At 48.3% G+C, this 21,486-nt stretch overlaps 2 protein-coding genes across 7 annotated transcripts in view; one reads left to right on the forward strand and one right to left on the reverse strand.

Annotated features, from left to right (window-relative positions):
* The window catches only part of LOC140418938 (uncharacterized), a 31,033-nt gene extending 14,955 nt beyond the window's left edge, over window positions 1–16,078 (reverse strand). Inside the window, exons 1-2 of one of the 6 annotated variants that reach the window (XM_072502616.1) lie at window positions 16,009–16,078; window positions 12,511–12,625 (exon numbers count right to left, since the gene is read on the reverse strand). The gene's annotated coding sequence lies outside the window, so the exon portion shown is untranslated. Of the gene's footprint in view, window positions 1–1,152; window positions 1,354–12,510; window positions 12,626–16,008 lie in introns of those variants that run through there. The other 5 variants (XM_072502614.1, XM_072502612.1, XM_072502615.1 and 2 more) reach the window with 5 other exon arrangements.
* The window catches only part of LOC140421495 (uncharacterized), a 395,230-nt gene that overhangs the window by 249,287 nt on the left and 124,457 nt on the right, over window positions 1–21,486 (forward strand). The window lies entirely within an intron of this gene.

Below are 21,486 nucleotides of genomic sequence, written 5' to 3' on the forward strand. Positions count from 1 at the left end.
GGCATGACCTCCCTCTGACAAAGTCATGCTGACTATTCCTGATCAAACCTCTCCAAGTGGAAATAGAGTCATAGAACATAGAACATACAGTGCAGAAGGAGGCCATTCGGCCCATCGAGTCTGCACCGACCCACTTAAGCCCTCACTTCTACCCTATCCCCATAACCCAATAACCCCTCCTAACCTTTTTGTTCACTAAGGGCAATTTATCATGGCCAATCCACCTAACCTGCACGTCTTTGGACTGTGGGAGGAAACCGGAGCACCCGGAGGAAACCCACGCAGACACGGGGAGAACGTGCAGACTCCGCACAGACAGTGACCCAGCGGGGAATCGAACCTGGGACCCTGGCGCTGTGAAGCCACAGTGCTATCCACTTGTGCTACCGTGCTGCCCATAAGTCCATCAGAACTTTCTCCAATAGTTTCCCTACCACTGATGTAAGACTCACTGGGCTGCAGTTCCCTGGCTTATCTCTACAACCTTTCTTAAATTATAGGACCACATTAGCTGTTCTCAAGTCACCTGGCAACTCCCCTCGTGGCCAGAAATTAAAAGTTTGGGTCAGAGCTCCTGAAATCTCCTCCCTTGCCTCCCACAGCATCTTGGGACACAATTCATGCAGACCTAGTAATCTAATAATCTTATGGGCGGCACAGTAATATAGTGGTTAGCACTGCTGCTTCACAACGCCAGGGACCTGGGTTTGATTCCTGGCTTGGGTCACTGTCTGTGCGGAGTCTGCACATTCTGCCCGTGTCTGTGTGGGTTTCCTCCCACAAGTACCGAAAGACGAGCTTCTTAGGTGAATTGGACATTCTGAATTATTCCTCAGTGCATCCGAACTGGTGTCGGAATGTGGCAACTCAGGGATTTTGATAGTAACTTCATTACAGTGTTAATGTAAGCCTTCTTGTGACAATAATAAAGATTGTGAATGGGCCGAAGGGCCCCTTTACGTGCTGTAAAATTCTACGACTTTAAAGGTAGAGGGAGGGAGGGAATGAATTTATAGAGAAAGTGCCAAAGCCACAACATTCACCAGCTCTGAGGACACACCTTAGCTCCCTTTCCAATCTGAAAGCAGCCTGAGCTGGATTTACATTCCCCTTAATTGATCATTGCTGGGTGATAATCCTGTACTTCCTGACCTCACACCACTGTGACAGCACCTTCACTACACAGACTGCAGCAACTGACCAAACATCACCTTCCCAGTTATTCCTGAAGGCACCGCCTTCCCAACCTGGCCCCTTGCCTGAGGTGCGGTGATCCTCAGGTCACATCACCGCCGGTCAGCTCTCTCCCGGGACCAGGCCCCGGTTCACAGCCGCCATCTTGGGGAAGCAGAGCGCATGCGCTGGCGTATTGGTGCTGCAACAGCGAGTGGGCGGGGCCTGAACGTTTCTGTTCCCAGCCGGGTCCTAGTGCCCGTCGAACTGTTAGGCAGCAACAGGTTTTTTAAATGTTTCACCCACTCCCAGGCTGACGCTGATGTTTGTGGCCTGGAGGTGCCTATGGATCACGTAGACATTCAGTGTGAGAGGCTGCAGCCTCTATCTAAGGGGGTTATACAGCGTTTGATTACATTTAGTGGTCCTTTCCTGTTCATTATCAGGATGTTTATGTGATATTTTCTTACCCTCAGTGTGATATTTCTTTATTTAAAATACATTTCAGCAGCAGGCTGACTGGTGGTTTTTAAAGGAATAAAGTTTATTTATTATCACACTATTTCCCTGGATGTTTGAACATCTCAGCCTCTCTTCTCTTTCACACTCACTGACTGACACATACACAGAAATTAGGTACAGATCAAGTTGAAGCTGTAATGATGGAAATGGAATGTAGACTGCAATCTTTATATTGCTGCAGGTCTGTTGTCTTCTTGTTGAACTAATCCTTTAGTTGGAGTGAAGCATTTTTAGAAACAAATAATTCTCACGAGGTTCTGAAGCTTTCTGTAGATGAATCGCCAGGAGGTTGGTTCTCAGGTGGACTTGGAAGATGGAATAAGTTCAGTACTGTGGCTGCACTGGAAAACATTCAGCTCTGCTGTTTCAGCTGGTTCCTGGTGCTTCAGATGCTTCTCACACACACATTTGCTTTGTTCAGGGTTTATTAAACTGCATCCCTGACAATTAACTGCAGGGTTAAAACTCAGACCCAGAACACCCCGATACAATAGCAGTTTACGATGCTCACTCACGCTTATCTCTGCCCCAATTCGAGCTCATTCTCCTGTGTTCAATACGGCACTTGGAGACCAACAGTCCAGAGATTCCATATTCCTAAAATGCTGGTTCATCCTGACACAACGAGACATTTAAACTTCACAGGTGGCTGCAAAGTTTCCTTATTTAGGTCCATGTTTAACTAAATATTGGTCACAGAATCGAATGTTGCCCACAGTTTAATGTCACAATAACATGCTAAGTTGCAGCCGTCTTGGCAGAGTTTGTGGATCTTACAGTCTGTAATATCTAGTATCCTTGTGCCGAACGTGACATCTTGAATCTACTCTTGGGTCTGGATAAAACAGTGCATTGTTGCTGGGTGGGATGGACGGCACGGTAGCACAGTGTATAGCACTGTTGCTTCACATCTCCAGGGTCCCAGGTTCGATTCCCAGCTTGGGTCACTGTCTGTGTGGAGTCTGCACGTTCTCCCCATGCCTGCATCGGTTTTCCTCCGGGTGCTCCGGTTTCCTCCCACAAGTCCCGAAATGTGCGGTTAGGTAATATGGACTTTCTGAATTCTCCCTCTGTGTACTCAAACAGGCACCGGAATGTGGCGACTAGGGGTTTTTATTCTCCTCCTTTTTCACATTTTCTCCCAAATTTACACCCACCAACAATAAACAATAATCAGTAACAAATATGTAAATCCCCATATCAATAACAACAATCCCATCCTCCCACCAAACCATGTTCACACAAACAAATGACAAAAAGATATTAGGGATCACCCATAGTCGCCATTAACACACAGCCCCCTCCCCCCAACCCATGTGCAATGTTATTGAGTTCTTGAAAGTGCATAATGAATAATGCCCATGAATTGTAGAACCCCTCCATCCTTCCCCTCAGTTCAAACGTAACCTTCTCAAGAGTCAAGAATTCCAACAGGTCCCCCCACCACGCCAGGGCACAGGGTGGAGTGGTTGCTCTCCAACCTATCAGGATCCGCCTTTGGGCGATCAACAAGGCGAAGGCTACAACATCTGCCTCCGCACCCGTTTCCACCCGTGGCTGGTCCGTCACCCCGAATATGGCCTCCCGGGGACCCGGGTCCAGTTTCACGTGCACCATTTTAGAAATTATCCTAAAAACCTCCTTCCAGTAATCCTCTAGCTTTGGACAGGACCAAAACATATGAATGTGATCCCCCCCCCACACCTCCTCCACAACGTTCCCACACATCTTCTACTCCTTCAAAGAATCGCCCTCGTGAGGTGTGCTCTGTATACCACCTTCAGCTGCATCAGCCCCAACCTCGTGCACGAGGTGGAGGCATTCACTCTCCGGAGCACCTCACACCAGAACCCCTCCTCCATATCCTCTCCCAACTCTTCCTCCCACTTTGCTTTCATCCCTTCCTGTGGTGCCTTCTCCTCTTCCAAAATAGCTCCTTACATTGCTGACACTACCTCCTCCAGCAATGTGGAGGCCAGCTCCACCGGGAAGCTCTGATTCTCCTTTCTGGCAAAATCTCGAAAATGCATGTATTTAAACATTTCCCCCTGCTCCAGCCCATACATCGCTTCCAGCTCCTTCAATCCTGCAAACCGACCCCTAAGAAACAAATCTTTTAGTGACTTAATCCCCTTCTCCTCCCATTTCTGAAAATTTCCATCCCACTTTGCTGGCTCAAATCTGTGGTTCCCCCGAATCGGCATTTCCCTTGACCGTGCCCCAACCCGAAGTGTTGGCGAAACTGCCTCCAGATTTACAAGAAGCTATTATTACCAGACTCCCTGAGTATTTCCCCGGGGCCATCGGGAGCGGCGCTGTTGCTAGTGCTTTCAATCTTGACCCCCTACACAAACTCTCCTCCATTCTGACCCACTGGGAATCAATCCCTCTGGCCCACCTCCGCACCTCCTCCACATTCGCTGCCCAGTAGTAATACATCAGGTTCGGAAGGCCTGCCTTCCCCTCTGTAGAAGCACCTTTCTAACTCTGGCCACCTTCCCTCCATTAAAATGAAGTAATCCTTCCCTCAATCTCTCTGAAAAAAGCCTTTGGTAGGAAAATCGGCAGGCATTGGAAAATAAACAGAAATCGTAGCAACACGTTCATTTTAACCGGCTGTACCCGGCCCGCCAGCGACAGAGACCATCCCACCTTGCCAGGTCAGCTTTCACTCTCTCCACCAAACTAGAAATGTTGTACTTGCGGAGCCCCCCTCCCCCCCACTCCGGTGCAACCTGCACCCCCAGGTATCTAAAGTGAGTCCCTGCCCTACGGAATGGCAGCCCCGACACACCGGCCCCCACCCACCGCCAAGACACCACAAAATACTCACTCTTGTCTAGATTTAGTTTAGACCACGAGAAAGACCCAAACCCCCGAAGCAGCTCCAATATTCCCCCTATCGACACACTCGGTTCCGACACGTGTAACAGCAAGTCATCGGCTCTATTCACCCCCCCCCCCCCCCAACCCCCACACTATTCCTTTCCATACCCCCCAAAACTCTTCATGTGATGTCCAACGGCTCAATTGCAAGTGCAAACAGCAGGGGGGACATAGGACATCCCTGCCTAGTCCCACGGTGGAGAGAAAAGTATCTCGAGCTGATGTTGTTTGTGCGGACACTGGCCCCGGCTCCTTATACAGTTGCTTTACCCAGTCCACAAATTTTGGTCCAATCCCAAATCGGTGCAGAACTGCCATCAAGTCCCCCCATTCTACTTGGTCAAACGCTTTCTCAGCGTCCAATGCCACAACCACCTCTGTTTCCTTCCCCTCTGCCGGCGCCATAACGACGTTCAATACACTTCTAACATTTGAAAAGAGCTGCTTCCCTATCACGAGCCCCGTCTGATCTTCACATATCAGCTTCGGGAGGCACTCCCCCAGCCTACCTGCCAGTACCTTCGCCAATACTTTTGCGTCCACATTCAGAAGCGATACGAGCCTATACGACCCATACTCCATCGGATTATCTTTTTTTAGCAACAGTGAAATCGATGCCAGCCCCAAAGTTTGTGGCAACACCCCCTTCCCTATCGCCTCTTCAAACATCCCCACCATCAGGGGTACCAGCCTATCCTTAAATTTTTTATAATATTCCATCGGAAACCCATCCGGCCCTGCCACCTTCCCCGATTGCATCCTCCCAATCGCATCCTTTATCTCCTGCTCCACTATCGCTCCCTCGCATGTAGTCCTGTTCCCCTCCCCTAACCTCGGGTACTCCAACCCATCTAGAAATTCCTGCATCTCACGGTCTCCCCCAGGTGGCTCTGACCTGGACAACCCCTCATAAAATTCCTCAAAAACCTTGTTAATCAGTTGCAGAGCTACCACCAACTTCCCCGCCCTATCCCTCACTTGAACTATTTCCCTTGCTGCTGCTTCCCTCCGGAGGTGACCTGCTAACATATGTTCGTAAACTGCATCCCTTGCTCGTCTCAGCTGGTGCATTGCCTTCCTGGTAGATAGTTGGTCAAAGCTCGCCTGTAGTTCCTTCCTCTTTTCCAGCTTTGCTTAGTCCCCATCTTCGGCATAACTCCTATCTACCTCCAACATCTCATCAGTTGAAACTTACATATTCCTTAATTACCTTTTCAATTTTGTCACAGAACACTTCGTTCCCCAAAAGTCCCACATCTAATTTCCACCCCGGTCTCTGCGCTGCCCCCTTCTCCAGTACCATATCCATCCAATGTGGAGCGTGATCTGACACTGCAATTGTCGAGTATTCCGACCCCTTAACCCCAGCCAGCAAAGCCTTTCCCACCATGAAAAAGTCGATCTGCGAGACCTTATGGACTGCTGAGAAAAACGAGTACTCCCATTCCCTTGGGTGCAGAAACCTCCAAGAGTCCACCCCTCCCATTTCCACCATTAGCCCAGCCAGCGCCTTTGCCCCCGCCCCCCCTGATGGGACAAGCAAGCGCGGCCGTGACCTGTCCAACCTAGGCTCCTGCACCAAGTTCCAGTCCCCCCCACCAACAGTTTGTGTGTGTCCAAGTCGGAGATGGCCCCAAGCACCTTCTTTGCGAATCCCACATCGTCCCAATTGGGGCCATATACACTGAACAGCGCCACAAACCTCCTCTCCAGTGTCCCTGTCACAATCACATATCTACCCCCCTGATCTGCCACCACCTTCTCCATCTGGAAGCGTACCCTTTTGCTGACCAGCACCACTACCCCTCGAGCCCTTCCGTCAAATCCAGAGTGAAACACCTGACTAACCCAGCCCTTTTTAAGTCTCACCTGATCCTTCACCCTCAAGTGAGTCTTCTGCAGCATTGCTACATCTTTTACATTGCTTTCAAACTTTTAAGATGCGCAAGCACCCTTGACCTCTTGACCGGACCTTCTAACCCCCTCACATTCCATATGACTATCCCAACTGGGGGTCTCTCACCCCGCCCCACCCTTCTTATCCGCCATCATCATACCACCGGGCCCTGCCCCATGAGCCTGACCTGCCCCTATCCATTAACATCAAACCCCTCCCCCCCCCCCCACAAATCCCCCCCAACATTTCCTCTCGAAAAAACATCTCCCAGCATCAATCTCTCCCCCCCTCCCCCCGCTTGCCTCGTAGGCCCATCGAAACCTGCTAACCAGGCTCCAATGTCCGCAGCCCTCCTCGCACCTCACCTCCGTTCACTAGCTGACTTTAATTAGCTAGCGCGAGTGGCTCCCCCGCCAAGAAATACCGTCCCCTCCTACCCAGTCCCAGAGAAAGAAAAAGCAAGAACAACAATCCAACCCACACAATTCACTAAACTAAGATATAACCGTCGCAACACAGAATGCCAATCAACCCAACCAATAACCTGAACTCTGTAACAATGTGAAGAGAAGTAAATTACAATACACGTCAGTAAAAAGAAAGTTATAGCATTGATACATTTTCCAGCTCCCCAATCACAGCCCAGTCCCTCTTCCAGCTCCGCTCCTCACGTCTGTCCCAAGCCTTCTGCCCGCACGAATGCCTCAGCCGCCTCCGCTGTCTCGAAATAAAAGTCTTTGGCATCATACGTCACCCTCAGCTTCGCACCCCCTTTTTGTACGGTGCCGCTTTCACTCGCCAGAACGCCGCTCGTCTTTTTGCCAACTCCACCGTCACGTCCTGGTAGATCCAAACTCCAGCAGCATCCCACTGCACCTTGCGCTTCTCCTTCGCCCAGCTTAACACCTTCTCCTTCATGCAGTACTTATGGAAGCAGATAATTACTGCTCTTGGCGGCTCATTCACTTTGGGCTTCAGCCTTAATGACCGATGAGCTCGGTCCAGCTCATACCGGGAGGGGTTCTCACCCACCCCCATCAACTCCGCAAGCTTCTTAGCGAAGTACTCTGCTGGCCTTGGACCCTCTGTCCCTTCGGGCAAGCCCACAATTCTCAGATTGTGCCGCCTCGAGCGGTTCTCCAAGTCCTCGAGCTTTGCTCGGAGTTCTCTGTTGACCTCCACCATCCTCCGCAGCTCGTCCCCCATCGAGGTGAGCTGGTCGCTGTGCTGCGACACGGCCTCCTCCACTTCCTTCATCTTCTCGCCCTGCTCTCACCTCGGCCGATGTCATTGCCACAGCTATCCTCACCGGGGCGATTGCCTCCTCCACCAATGACTTCAATGCGATCGCCGTCTCCTTCCTCAACGCCTCCATGTGCCTCACAAACTGCTTTTCCAGCTCCACCACCATCACCTCGGTCATCTTCTCCACCGTAAGTAGTGCTGACCCACCACACGGTCCGGCATCCGCCATCTTGTCAGCACTTTTGCTCGTCTTCTCATTCAACGACGAGCCCGCGTTTCCAACCTTTCTCAACGCTGCTTTTCACATCCTTTAACGGCTTATTATTTTTCCTTTTTTTTCCCACCTTCTTTCCTTCTTCAATCCTTTTTGTTTTTTATAAATCGAAAAAACAAAAACATTTCTTCCTTCATAAAAAAAGGGAGAAAACATTTTTTTCAACCAAATTTCTTTAAAACATCTTTCTCTTCTTTTTTGTATTCCTCCAGAATTTCCCTGGGACCGGGCTTCAGTCCTCTTATTACATTCTAGGCGGGACATCCGATGTGGGACATCTCACCTACATCACGCCCTGGCTTCGGGCCTGCCGCCTCGGCCTGTTTGGCTCCGCCCCCGCTGCTCCTTTCAAATTTTCAGGTCCGGCTTTCAGGTTGTCCCGCTCCTCCTCCACGTGCAGCCGCTCCACCGAACCCGCCGGGACCAGTCTCCCCCCCCCCCCCCCCCCACCCTTCCAACCCTCCGGCTCCCTGAAACGGAGCTTTGACGGGCGAGGGAGGCAGGGCCGACCCCGGAGAAGTTTAATTTTATTTTAAACAGCGGGGAGCCCCCCGAAAAAGACCGCGATATCGTGGACCAGCAGGAGCTTCTCCTCATCGCGGCCGCTCCGCTCGCGAACGCCACCGTCTCTCCCTGTGTGAATTCGCTGGTGTTTCCGCAGGTTGGATGAATCACTGAATCCCTTCTCACACTGAGCAGGTGAATGGTCTCTCCCCAGTGTGAATTCGCTGGTGTGTGGACAGAGCGGATGACTGGTGAATCTCTTCCCACACTTGGAGCAGGTGAATGGTCTCTGCCCAGTGTGACTGCGTCGATGAGTTTCCAGCTGGGATGGAGAAATGGCTGATGAAATTCAACGTGGGCAAGTGTGAGGTCTTGCACTTTGGAAAAAAGAATAGAGGCATGGACTATTTTCTAAACGGTGACAAAATTCATAATGCTGAAGTGCAAAGGGACTTGGGAGTCCTAGTCCAGGATTCTCTAAAGGTAAACTTGCAGGTTGAGTCCGTAATTAAGAAAGCAAATGCAATGTTGTCATTTATCTCAAGAGGCTTGGAATATAAAAGCAGGGATGTACTTCTGAAGCTTTATAAAGCATTAGTTAGGCCCCATTTAGAATACTGTGAGCAATTTTGGGCCCCACATCTCCGAAGGACATACTGGCACTGGAGCGGGTACAGCAGAGATTCACACGGATGATCCCAGGAATGGTAGGCCTAACATACGATGAACGTCTGAGGATCCTGGGATTATATTCATTGGAGTTTAGGAGGTTGAGGGGAGATCTAATAGAAACTTACAAGATAATGAATGGCTTAGATAGGGTGGACGTAGGGAAGTTGTTTCCAATAGCAGGGGAGACTAGGACCCGGGGGCACAGCCTCAGAATAAAAGGGAGTCACTTTAGAACAGAGATGAGGAGAAATTTCTTCAGCCAGAGAGTGGTGGGGCTATGGAATTCATTGCCACAGAGGGCAGTGGAGGCCGGGACATTGAGTGTCTTTAAGACAGAAGTTGATAAATTCTTGATTTCTCAAGGAATTAAGGGCGATGGAGAGAGAGCGGGTAAATGGAGTTGAAATCAGCCATGATTGAATGGTGGAGTGGACTCGATGGGCCGAATGGCCTTACTTCCACTCCTATGTCTTATGGTCTTCAGTCAATTTATTTGACTTTATAAGCCAGAATATTAGCCCCTGTAAATGGGCCGGAGTCATAAGCAGAAAGAGACCCAAATGAATATGGTTCAGTCCTGAATGTGAGGATCAGCAAAATCCAATCACTATGGTTACTTGTGGCCTCGTTTGTGTTTCAGCAGGTTGGGTGAAGTAGTGAATCCCTTCCCACACTCGGAGCAGGTGAATGGTCTCTCCCCTGTGTGAACTCGCTGGTGTGTGGACAGAGCGGATGACCGAATGAATCCCTTCCCACACTCGGCGCAGGTGAATGGCCTCTCCTCAGTGTGAATTCGCTGATGTACAGTGAGGTCACATGATCGTCTGAACCCAGTCCCGCAGTGAGAGCACCTGAACGGTCTCTCGTCAGTGTGAACACGTTGATGGTACATCAGATCCCCAGAACTTTTACAGCGCTTCCCGCAGTCTGGACATTTAAACGGTCTCTCATCAGTGTGAACTCGCTGGTGTCTCAGCAAGTGGGCTGAAATAGCAAATCCCTTCCCACACTCTGAGCAGGTGAACGGCCTCTCCCCAGTGTGAACTCGCTGGTGATTCTGCAGGTTGGATGAATCACTGAATCCCTTCTCACACTCTGAGCAGGTGAATGGTCTCTCCCCAGTGTGAATTTGCTGGTGTCTGGACAGAGCGGATGACCGAGTGAATCCCTTCCCACACTTGGAGCAGGTGAATGGTCTCTCCCCAGTGTGAACTTGCTGGTGTGTGGACAGAGCGGATGACGAGTGAATCTCTTCCCACATTTGGAGCAGGGGAATGGTCTCTCCCCAGTGTGACTGCGTCGATGAGTTTCCAGCTGGGATGGGGAAGTGAATCCTTTCCCACAGTCCGCACATTTCCACGGTTTCTCCTAAGTGTGACTGCATTTGTGGCTTGTGAGGCCTGATGATTGACTGAATCCTCGACAACACACACAACACGTGTACAGTTTCCCCGCAGTGTGAATGATGCTTTTTCCTTCCATGTTCAAAATCTGCTGATATTCAGGATATGATAAGTTGAGGATTCTGTCAGATCCTGATGTGATGCTTGGTTTGAGTTTCCGGACTTTGAAGTCTCCCCTTCGAACACCCTGTGAAACTGATTTAAAACAGAAAATAGGGAGTGAGAGAACCCACAAAAACACAAAGGCAGGTTGTGAAATTGAGCTGAATGATTGAGCTGGTCATTTGTGGGGCCGGCACTGGGAAAAAGTGACCATGAAAACTGCTGGATTGTCATAAAAACCCAACTGTCCTCTTTGGGAGGAGAGAGAAAGAGGTGAAGAGGGATTTAGTATATCTACAAGTCATACTAAAGAGAATAGTTGGCAATGCAAATTCGACCTTGAGCTTCATAAAGAGTAATATTGACACCAAAACTATGCTTCTGGTGGCATGGTGATTAGCACTGCTGCCTCTCAGCGCCAGGGACCCGGGTTCAATTCCGGCCTTGGTGACTGTCTGTGTGGGGTCTGCACTTCCTCCCAGTATCTGCGTGGGTTTCCACCTGGTGCTCAGGTTTCCTCTAACAGTCCAATGAAGGGAAAGTTAGGTGGATTGGCCTTGATAAATTGCCCCTTAGTGTCCAGGGATGTGCAGGTTAGGTGGGGCTATGGGGTTACAGGGACAGGGTAGGAGTGTGGGCCGAGGCAGGGTGCCCTTTCAGAGAATCAGTGCAGACTCGATGGGCCGAGTGGCCTCCTGCACTGTAGGAATTCTATGATTCCAATTCTATTCGATGAATCTTTATAAAGCTCTGGTCACCACTCTTCAGGAAGGATCTGAAGGTTCTTGGAGAAGGTGCAGAGGAGATTTACCAGAATAGTTCCAGCAAAGGAGGTTGAGGGGAGATTTGATTCAGGAACTCAAGATTATGCCAGATTTCTATCAGGTGTACAAAGAAACTCTGTTTCCATTCACTGATCGTCCAAGAACTAGGGACAAAGATGTAAAGTTTTGGGTAAAACCTGGATTGATCTATATAAGATCCTGAGGGGTTTTGACAGGGTGGATGTGGAGAGGATGTTTCCTCTTGTGGGGGAATCGAGAACGAGGGCATCACTGTTGCAAAATAAGGGGTCACCCATTTCAGATGGAGATGAGGATTTTGTATTCTCTTGAGGGCTGTAAGACTTTGGAACTCACGTCCTTAAAAGGCAGCGGAAGCAGAGACCTTGAATATTGTTAAGGCAGAGCTGGATAGATTCTTGATGAGCAAGGAGGTGAAAGGTCATCAGGGGTAGACAGGAATGTGGAGTTAACGTTAGAATGAGATCAGCCGCAATCTTATTGAATGCTGAGCAGGCTCGAGGGGCCGAGTGGCCTGTTCCGAGTTTGTATGTCAAAGGTACAGGAGATATGAGCTGATATGAGATTTATGTTTTTACACAGCGAGCGGCAATGACCTGAAACTTGCTGCCTATGAGGGAGTTTGAAAATAGAAACAATGAATGATTTGATTTCAAAAGGAAATTGGATAGACATCTGAGGGAAATAAAACTGCAAGGATACAGGGATAGAGCAGGAGAATGGCACTGACTGGATTGCCCCAGTGAGCTAGCATGGTCTCAATGGGCCGAATGCCCTTTGTGCCATCATGTCTCTGACTCCTTTGTGTAATCTAGTTTTGTAATTTAACCCCAGGGGGTTCAGATATCACTCAGGTAAATCTGTGCTACACTCCCCCCGAGGCCATTCTATCCTTCCTCAGGTTTATTGCCCAGAACTGAACACAGTTCTCCAGGTTTGGTCGAACCAGAGTTTCTGAATCTCGGGGCTTTTCCAGTCACACTGAGACCTGAAATCTTCCCTCACAGACAGAACAGACAAACCTTTTACCTTCCACACCCAGATGCTGCTGAAATTCAGTTTCTAATGATCAAGTGACTCTGTCAGATCGCGATGTGACGTTTGGTTTGCAGTTCCCGTCTGTTAAACCTCTACTTCCAGTATCCTGTAAATTTACAGAAACCTCACTGTCAGTTTAGGATAGAAATTCACAACATTCTCTCCTCGCCAACTTTGATTAAATGTATTCCTGGAGGTTTGATCACATGACCTGCCCCCATCCTCCAGCCATTAATCGGTCAACACATCCATCCTTGTGACACACTGCCTTCCTCGGCCAATTGGGAAGCAAAATGACTCATTACCTTACAGGACAGTTACTGTCCTAACGATTTTCCAGACACCCAGGTATGAATCTCACCAACGCAGGGAGTGGAGTTGGTGCGAACTCAGGCAGGAGCAGCTTCGGAACAGTAAATATAAATAACTTACCTCAGGGATTCACGGCCTATTCGGCAGGGAGCGGATTTGGCCCGAATCCGGGGAGGAGAAGCTTTGAACAGTAAATATAAATAACTTACCTCAGAGTAAAGCTGATTGGCTGATTGGGAATCTGTTCTAAATTTGACAAACTTGAGTAATTAACTAAATAGGGAGTAACTCGGAGATCAGTAACTAGGAGATTGCTGTTTATATCTATAATCAACGATTTGGATGAGAATGTACAAGACATGATCAGTAAGTTTGCAGATGACACTAAAATAGGTGGTCTTGGCGGCAGTGAGGAAGGTTATCAAAAATTGCAGCAGGCACTTGATCAGCTGGGGAAGTGGGCCGAGAAATGGCAAATGGAATTCAATACAGATCAGTGTGAGGAGTTGCATTTCAGAAATCAAGGTCGGACTTTCACAGTGAATGGTAAGGCCTGAGGGTGTATCATGGAACAGAAGGATCTTGGAGTTCAGTTGCACGGTTCTCTAAAGGTGGAGTCACAGGTAGATAGGGCAGCACGGTAGCACAGTGGTTAGCACAGTTGCTTCACAGCTCCAGGGACCCCCGTTCGATTCCCAGCTGGTTCACTGTCTGTGCGGAGTACGCACGTTCTCCCTGTGTCTGCGTGTGTTCCCTGGTTTCCTCCCACAGTCTAAAGATGTGCGGGTTCGGTGGACTGGCCTTGCTAAATTGCCCTTAGTGTCCAAAAAAAAAGGTTAAGTGGGAGTTACTGGGTTACGGGGATAGGGTAGATAAGTGGGCTTGAGTAGGGTGCTTTTTGTAAGGGCCGGTGCAGGCTCGATGGGCCGAATAGCCTCCTTCTGCACTATAAATTCTCTGAAGAAGGCTTTTGGCGTGCTGACCTTCATCAGTCAGGGCACTGAGTATAAAAGTTGGGAAGTTATGTTGCAGTTGTACAGGACGTTGGTGAGGTCGCACCTGGAGTATTGTGTTCAGTTTTGGCTGCTTTGCTATGGGAAAGATGTTATTAAACTGGAGAGAGTGAAGAAGAGATTTACAAGGATGTTGCCAGGACTCAAGGGACTGAGTTATAGGGAGAGATTGGACAGGCCAGGACCTTTATCTTTGGAGCGTAGGAAACTGAGGGGTGATCTTATCGAGATGTATAAGATCATGAGAGGCGTGGACAGGGTGAATACACTCAGTCTTTTTCTCAGGGTTGGGGAATCGAGAACTAGAGGGCTTTGGTTTAAGTTCAGAGGGGAAAGAATTAATGGGAACCTAAGGAGCAATGGTTTTACACAGAGGATGGTACGGAATGAGCTGCCGGAGGAAGTAGTTGAGGCAGGGACATTGACAAGATTGTAAAGGCATTTGGACAGATAGATGGATAGGAAAGGTTCAGAGGGATATGGGCCAAATGCAGGCAAATGGGATTGACCTAGATGAGCTTTTTGGTTGGCATGGACCGGTTTGGGCTGAAGGGCCGGGCTCCGTGCCATAGATTCTATGAACCCCAAATCTCTTTGGACATCCACTATACTTAACATCTTTCCATTTAGAAAGTACTCAGTTCTATCCTTTTTTGGTTCCAAACAGATAACCTCACACATGTTTACATTACCACAATCTTGCCCATTGACCTTGTCTGTCAATATCTTCTTGCAATATAATGCAATCATCTATGCTGTCTGTGATGCCACCGAACTTTGTATCATCAGCAACACAGAGGGGCCGGTTTAGCACACTGAGCAGGCCAGCAGCACGGTTCAATTTCCGTACCAGCCTCCCCGAACAAGCGCCAGAATGTGGCGACTAGGGTCTTTTCACAGTAACTTCATTTGAAGCCTACTTGTGACAATAAGCAATTTTCATTTCATTTATTTCACAGTGCAGGAGAGGCCCTTCGGTCCATCAAGTTTGCACTAACACATGATAAACTTGACCCACCTACCTAATCCCATTTGCCAGCACTTGGCTCATAGCCTTTAATGTTATGATGTGCCAGTCTTCATCCAGGTGCTTTTTTAGAGGATGTGAGACAACCGTCTCTACCACCCTCCTAGGTAGTGCATTCCAGACCCTCACCACCCTCTGGGTAAAAACATTTTTCTTCAGTACATGTGTCAATAAATCTAACCCCACTCTCTGTTGTCTGTTGGTTAGCCAATCCTCTATCCAAGCTAATATCTCTCAACCCCGTGGGATTTTACCTTTATTATTACCTTCTATGTGACACTTTATCAAATGTATTCTGGGAGTCAAAATACATTGACAGGACCCCATTATCCACTTGGCTTGTTACATCTTCCAAGAACTGCAAGAAATGAGTCAAACACGATATACCCTTCACAAAACCACGCTGACTCTGATGGATTGCAGTTTGACTCTCCAAATGTCCAGTTATTACTTCCTCAATAATGGATTCCAACAGTTTCCCAACAACAGGCTTTAAACTAACTAGTTTCCTACTTTCTGCCTTTTTGACCTAATCCAATGACATTGGAGATTTTCTCAGGGACCCTCAGTCACCATCACTGAGACTAACTTTAAATTCCAGATTTTATTAATGTAATGTCCCCAGAACATTCTCCTGTCTCTCTGGGTGACTAATGAAGTGACATTGTCACTGGGTCAGTATCTCCCCCCTGGTCTCTGTGAGGTTGTTTGTGGAGAAGCCGGAAGTGGCGGACAGTGAGAGTGGAGAATGTTCATTGTTCAGCTCTGGGGCCGCACTCGGGATTTGTAAACCCCGCCCCCAACACTGACCTCTCACCTGACCCCTCATAATGCCCGGACAATGGTTGACAGCATCGCGCGATCTATAAAAGAGTGGACGGGTCCTGGAGGGGGGGGGGGGGGGGGGCGGAACTGACTAGTCCTCCAGCCAATCGGAGTGAATCAGGGGCGGGACTGGGCCGAGTGAAGCATGCGCACTGTGATTAATGGCGACGCAGAAAAAGTTCTTTCTCGGATCCACAATCCGTGAATGTGGGAATGGCGGGACGGAGGGAGAGCTGGATCATGCGGGTTGTTAGGCACGCTTCGTAAAGATGTTATATAAACTGAACATCTGACAAAATAAACCACCGGTACCTGGGGATCTAAGCGGAGGCTGCAGCTTTGTTACAGACGAGCCTGTGCACCCGCCATCTTTATTTGGGACTGGCAGCGGTGCGCATGCGCCCTCGTTATTTGGTTCACTGGCAGTAGTGCGCACGCGCACCCACCATATTTATTGGGGCACGAGCAGCAGAGCGCAGGCTCAGTCGCCATCATTGTTGGGGGCAACATTTTTGAAATGTGTCTTCATGACAGACTTTCCCTCTGAGTTACAAATTCTTATTTATGGGGCAGAATATATGCCGAGGGCAGTGACAATAATTCGAATTTATATTGTGACTTGAACAGAATATAACTTAAGACTTTCAGAGAAACGTTACAAAATAACAATTGACACTGAGCCGCATGAGGAGATATTAGATTTTAAGGAGAATCTTAATGGAGGAAATTGAGTCAGAGAGTCGGAGAGTTTTAAGGAGGAAATTCCTGAAATTGAGGCCTTGGCAACTCAGTAATGGTGACGAGATTAAAATCAGGAATTCTCAAGTGGCTGGAATTAAATGAGTGCAGCGATCTCAAAGGGGTGTGTGTGGAGGAGATTACAGTGATCAGGGTGATCATTACCATGGAGTAAAAGAATGAGAAATTTAAACTTCTGTGTGCCTTTTAAAAGGAAGCATTTGCAGATCAGTGGGCACAGGGGCTGGTGTGAGCAAGCACATGGGTAGCAGAGTTTGGGATGGGATGGAGGGGGTTGTTTAATGTTGCAGTCCGGCTGCGAGTGCGTTAGAATAATTTGGTTAAGTGGTAACAGAAGAATGGATGATGGTTTCTGCAGCAGATGAACAGAGACAAAGGTGGAGTCGAGCTGTGTTCCTGAGGTGAAAATTGGCAATCTTGGTGACAGTGTGGATATGTGGTCAAGAGCTCATCGAGGGGTGAAATATTTCACCAGGGTTGTGAACAGTCAGCTTCAGCCTCAGACACTGGACAGGGATGGAATTGGTGACAAGGGACTGGAGTTTGTAGCGGGGATGAAAGGGAATGGATTCAGTCTTGTCAATATTTAAATGGAGGAAAGTTCTGCTCATCCAGCACTGGATGTCAGACAAGTTCAACAGTGTGTGTCTTGGAAAGGAACTTGCAGGTGGTGATGTTCACATACATCTGCTGTCCTGCTCCATCCAGGTGGTGGAGGGTAAGGGTTCAGGAGATTCTGTCAAATTGTGATTCAGTTGTTGGGCCATTGCTTGCTGTTACCCTCACTCCTTTCTCACTCTCTCCCTTTCCATCAATCTTTTTGATTTTCTCTCTCCCCCACTACTCGCTCTCTTTCTCTCACTCTGTTTCTCATATTAAATTCTCTAGCCCAGAGGGTTGTGGATGTTAATAATAATAATTATTGTCACAAGTAAGCTTACATTAACATTGCAATGAAGTTACTGTGACCATCACTGAACATATTGAAGGCTGAGATGGTGAGATTTTTGGTCTCTCAGGAAGTCAAAGGACATGGAGAGCTAACGGGAAAGTGGAATTGAAGACTGAGATCAGCCACAAATGTGTTCAATGGCAGAGCAGGTTCGAAGGGCCGAATGGTCTACTTCTGCTCCTATTTCTTGTGTTCTTGCAGAGGCCCAAATCTTGTGTGGGCTCAGACCGGGTGGCAGGTTCCCTTCCCTGAAGGACAATAACAAACTAGTTCACTTTTCACAAAAGGTTCAACAGTTTTCGTAGTCACTTTCCCAGTGCCGGCCCCACAAGTTACCAGATTCATTCAGCTCCATTTCACAACCTGCCTTTGTGTTTTTGTGGGATCTCTCTCTCCCTTTTGTTTGTTTTAACTCAATTTCACAGGGTATCAGCAGGGAAGGATGTGCAATTGGGAAACTCCAACCAAACACCACATCAAAATCTGACAGTCGTGTAACTGATCGTAACCTAAATATCATCAGATTTTGAAAATGGAAGGAAAAAGCACAGTTCACAGTCGGGAGAAACCGTACACGTGTTTTGTGTGTGGACGAAGCTTCAGCCGATCATCTGGTCTGTCAAAACACAAGTGCAGTCAAAGCAGGGAGAAACCATGGTAATATGGGGACTGGGGCAAGGCGTTCAATTACCCATCTGACCTGGCAATCCATCGACACATTCACACTGGGGAGAAGCCTGTCACCTGCCCCGAGTGTGGGTGTGGATTCATTCAGTCATACAGCCTGTTGATGCACCAGTGAGTTCACACTGGGGAGAAGCCTTTCACTTGTCCAGAGTGTGGGCATGGATTCACTCAGTCATCCCAACTGCTGACACAACAGCCGATTCACAATGATGAGAGACCTTTTAAATGCAGAAAATGCGGGAAGTGCTTTAAAAGTTTTCGGGAACTGGTGTCCCGTCAACATGTCCACACTGACGAGAAACTATTCTGGTGCTCCGACTGTGGGACTTGGTTCAGACGATTATCTCAACTCACTCTACACCAGCGGATTCACACTGGGGAGAGGCCATTCACCTGCTCCCAGTGTGGAAAGGGATTCATTCACTCAGGCAACCTGCTGAGACACCAGTGGGTTCACAAGTAACTGATGTGATTGGATTTTGCTGTTAATCACATCCAGGACTGAAGCATGTTCATTGGACTCGGGTTGGACTCATATTTATAAACGCTAACCCAGTTATAAGGGATAATATCCTGGATAAAAGTCAATTATTTAACACAAGTGTGTTGAATCTTTTAACATCCCATCACAAGTTAGTTCTGTTTGAAGGTCTCTCCCTCTCCCCTGTCTCCTCCATCCTCACCTCAAGTGTGTGGAGTTCATGAAGCTTCTTTCTCACTGAGATTGAGACAATCTGATGAGCTGCCTCTGCTGCTTTCCTCTCTACCAATGGGCCAAACTGTCTCGAAAGTTCCACCTGGTCTGAGCTCTGAACTCCTCTTTCTCCAGTTTCTCTCCTACCATCTATCTTCATCAGAGCTCATCTTCATCAGAGCTCATCTTCTCCGTTAGACCTGCCTCCTGCGCCAGGGTCCTGGGTTCAATTCCCGGCTTGGGTCACTGTCTGTGCAGAGTCTGCACGTTCTCCCCGTGTCTGCTCCCAGGCTGTTCCTGTTTCCTCCCTCAAGTCCCGAAAGACGTGTTTGTTAGGTGAATTGGACATTCTGAATTCTCCCTCTGTGTACCCGAACAGGCGCCGGAGTGTGGTGACTAGGGGCTTTTCACAGTAACTTCATTGCCGTGTTAATGTGAGCCTACTTGTGACACTAATAAAGATTGTTTGATTATTACTATTTAACCACATTCTCACAAAACTGCTGACCATTCACCTTCTGCATGTTGTGTGATATTGTTCATAGTTCTCCCTCTTCGTCCTGTCGCTCATCTTTAAATGCACCATCATCACCCATCCTAAAACAATATTTAACCCCACCATCATTGCAACTACCACATCAAAACCTCCCTTTCCTCTCCAACTCCTTGTACTCGGTGTCCCCCAAGGATCTATCCTCGGCCCCTCCATTTTCTCATCAACACGCTTCCAGTAGGTGACATCATCCAAAAGCACCGTGTTAGTTTTCACATGTACACGGACAACACCCAGCTCTCCCTCACCCCCATCCCTCTCCATTCCTCCACTGTCACTCAAATATCAAACTGCTTATCCCACATCCAGTACTGGATGAGCAGAAATTTCCTCCAATTAAAAATTGGGAAGATCAAAGCCATTGTCTTCAGTCACCATTACAAATTCCGTTTCCTAACTCCCGAGTCCATCACTCTCCCTGGGAACTGTCTGAGGCTGAACCACACTCTGCACTATCTCCGTGTCAGATCTGACCCCAAGTTGAGATTCTGACCCCATATCCACACCATCACTAATACCAGATATTTCAGTCTCCATAATGTCACCTGTGTCCACTCCCACCCCAACTGCTGCTGAAACCTCATCCATGCCCCTGTTACCTTTAGACTTGATAACAGACAAACTCTGTCCTCTCCCCGATCCGATTAGTTTCCAATGAGTCGATTCTGTGGAATGGAATGTCTCATCAGCGTTTCCACGGTGACCTGTCTGCAGTGAAGGAATGTCTCATCAGCGTTTCCACGGTGACCTTTCTGCAGTGAAGGAATGTCTTATCAGCGTTTCCACGGTGACCTGTCTGCAGTGAAGGAATGTCTTATCAGCGTTTCCACGGTGACCTGTCTGCAGTGAAGCGCCTGCTTGAGTTTATAATTCAGACTAAACTTCTCTCTCCCATAACACACATTATATCAGACATTGGATGTCAATGTATTTCAGCCATGTTATGTTAATGTCTCCAAAACCCTAAAAGGAGTTTCAGATACACAAACTTTTAAATGTGGGAGGACAAGTTGATAAAGTGTGTAAAAAACACATGGGATCCAAGGTTTTATAATTCTGGGTGTGGGGTTCAAAAGGACAGAGGTCATGTAAACCTGGACAAATCATTGGTGAGGCTGCAGTTGGAATATTAGATCAGGTTTTGGGGATCTTACACCAGGAAGGATGTCAAGGCCATGGAGAGGGTGTAGAAGAGATTCACTGAGATGATCCCAGGGAAGAGAGGCTTTAGTTACCAGGAGAGATTAGAGAAACTGGGGCTCTTTTCATTTGAACAGAGGCCGACTGGAGATCAGAGGGAGGGGGGTTTGATTCCGGCCTTGGGTGACTGTGTAGAGTTTGCATTTCCTCCCCGTGTCTGCGTGGGTTCCTTCCGGGTGCTCCGGTTTCCTTCCACAGTCCAACGATGCACAGGTTAGGTGGATTGGCCATTCTAAAAGATTTCCCCTGAGTGGCCAAAGGTTAGGTGAGGTTCTGGGGATAGGGTGGAGGAGTGGTCCCGAGTGGGGTGCCGCATTGGAGGGTTGGTGCAGACTTGATGGGCCAAATGGCCTCCTTCTGCACCATAGTGATTCTATGGAACTGAAAAAGGCTCATATGAAATATCAATCAGACTGTACAACAATGTTCAAGACCCTCACTGTCCCTCTGGGCCTGCGGGGTGTGTGTGTTTGTGGGACGGGTGGGACGGGACGGAGGGGACGACGACAGTGGACGTACCGGTGATGGTTTCTCTTATCTCTGAATGAAATGTTATTTTTAAAGTGAAGGGTGTCTGTACTGGAAAACCTGAGTACCAAGTGCCAGCTTGAACCATTCTCCAATCAGTTACAGCACAGCTCCCTCTACATTGCCCCATGAAACACTCCCAAGGCAGACACAAAATGTTGTTAGATACAGAGTAAATCTCCCTCAATGCTGTCCCCATCAAACACTCCCGCAATAGGTATAACACAAGGTTAGATACAATGTATATCCTCCTCTGCACTGTCCCCACCAAACACTCCCAGGACAGGTACAACACAGAGTTAGATACAGAGTAATGCTCCAGTTACACTCTATCATCAAACACTCCCAGGCCAGGTGCAGCACGAGGTTAGATTCAGAAAAAAATCTCCTTATAGACTGACCCCATCAAAAACTCCC

Source organism: Scyliorhinus torazame, chromosome 5 (assembly GCF_047496885.1).
Source record: "Scyliorhinus torazame isolate Kashiwa2021f chromosome 5, sScyTor2.1, whole genome shotgun sequence".
NCBI classification, from domain to species: domain Eukaryota; kingdom Metazoa; phylum Chordata; class Chondrichthyes; order Carcharhiniformes; family Scyliorhinidae; genus Scyliorhinus; species Scyliorhinus torazame.